Below are 2,098 nucleotides of genomic sequence, written 5' to 3' on the forward strand. Positions count from 1 at the left end.
CAGAAGCAAATAACTAATAATCAACTTACTGAAACCATTCTACCAGCAAAATGGTTTCAGATTACAACTCTCTGAAACCATTGTACCAGATAAATGGTTTCAGAAGCAAACATTAGTTTTTAATTATCGTTTTATCTCATTTAAGGTAGTGAAAAATTGCGTTTTTTTTTTCGGTGTCCAAATCGAACGAACCAAATCTCTATTTGTAGGAAAAAAAATTATGAATTTTGGTATAAAAAATAAAAAATAAAAAATTAATTTACGACGAAATAATCGAGTTTAAAGTAGTGAAAAATTGCGTTTTTTTTTCGGTGTCCAAATCAAACAAACCAAGTCTCTATTTGTAGAGAAAAAAAAATTATGAATTTTGGTATAAAAATTAAAAAATAAAAAATTAATTTACGACGAAATAATCGAGTTTAAAGCATAAAATGGAAAAAATCACGCAGACCCATTCATATGCTGACACGTGGCTGCCTTTTTCAAAAGTAAAATTTTCTCTCTCCAGCTTATAATCTAGTGTGGCGCAGACAAGATGGTAGGATGATCTGGGCTGTCTAATCAATCAGACAGCCTTAATGAGATCACATCTTGGCTGTCTGATGGAAATCAACGGTCTGTAACCATGGTCCTTCCGTACGCGCGCGACACTGGATCCACGTCTATTAATTTTTAAGAAGGTGGGGGCGCGTGTCAGTATTTTTTTTTTATGTAAAATTACAGAAATGCCCCTGTTGCTCTATTCTTTCAAAAATTAAAAGAATGGGTATTTTGGTCCAATTGAAAAGGTGCACCTTGCTAACTTAGACCTCTTGAGTTAATAAACTTTCAATCTTTTAAGCTTTAATTCATAACTTTAAAATCTTTTCTTTTATCTTGCTTTGATTCAACCCGTAACCCTGAGTGTTGGCTTGTTTCTTTAAGATATGCTGAATAGCTGGGTGGTCCAGGTAGTAAGACCCGTTGATAGGGCAGTGAAACCGTTGGTTTAGCCTAGTTGTATTTTTTTTAGAAACTCAAACAAAAATAAGGGGGAGGAGAGACTCACACAGTAAGATTAAAGTTAAAATTCAAAGAGTTTTTATTTTAAAGCGAAACAGTTGAAAGTAAAGTTAATTCAAAGATGTCTCGGCTACTGAATAGGGCTTGGAGCACTATTAGTGGTAGTAGTAGGACTAATAGAACTTTAGTCCCGCCTACTTCCTCAGGTACTGAAACGACATTAAATCAAGATACTTTTCAGAATCAAGAATTAGAAGTACAGGAAATGGAAAATAAATTAATTAATTGGAATATGCCAGAGATTAAGTTAAATGAAATTTATAAAATTAGTACCTTTGATTTTAAAAGTCAAAAGATTATACATACTCTAGAACAGGCTAGAAACGTAAAAAATAAACAAGAAATATTTACCTTACTAGATAAAAAGCTATTAGATCAACATTATAGAGATGGTTTTAGATATATTCATCTAGGGTTAGTTCAAGTGGCTGTTAAACCACTTCATAAATTAGGATTAAACTCACCAATATTACTAATTTTACGGGATTCAAGAATACGTGATTTTCATGATTCAGTTATAGCTATGCTAGAATCCAATCTTAATGATGGACCGGTTTACTTTAACTGTTATCCAAATTATTCTATGAGTTTAGGAGATGAAGTAACTAGTAGTTCATTAGTTATTTGTGTCCAACACCAAAACGATAATTTTACCGAAGGAATTTCTAACGTAGATATTATAACCAGAATAACCTATAAAATAACTAATGTTAATTATAATTATAAATCATTAAGATCAACTCCGAAAAATGAAACATGTATTATAGAAGCAAATCTTAAGAAATCTAATGTTATTACTCCAAAAATTCTAACAATATCCGAATTACAAGATAAAATTCCCGAAGAATGGATAATAGAACATGCCTCTCAGCCTGAGAAGCTAGAAGCTAGATCCATTAGAGATATCATTACGGACCAGGATGGAAACATCAGGATTAGAATGAACAGAAGTCAATCTTTTAGATATAATCAGTCGCCCAGCATAGGATCTTCCTCTGCTAGACGTTCTGTAGATTCCACAATTAGGTTAAATTTA

Source organism: Trifolium pratense, linkage group LG1 (assembly GCF_020283565.1).
Source record: "Trifolium pratense cultivar HEN17-A07 linkage group LG1, ARS_RC_1.1, whole genome shotgun sequence".
In the NCBI taxonomy this organism is placed as follows: Eukaryota; Viridiplantae; Streptophyta; class Magnoliopsida; order Fabales; family Fabaceae; genus Trifolium; species Trifolium pratense.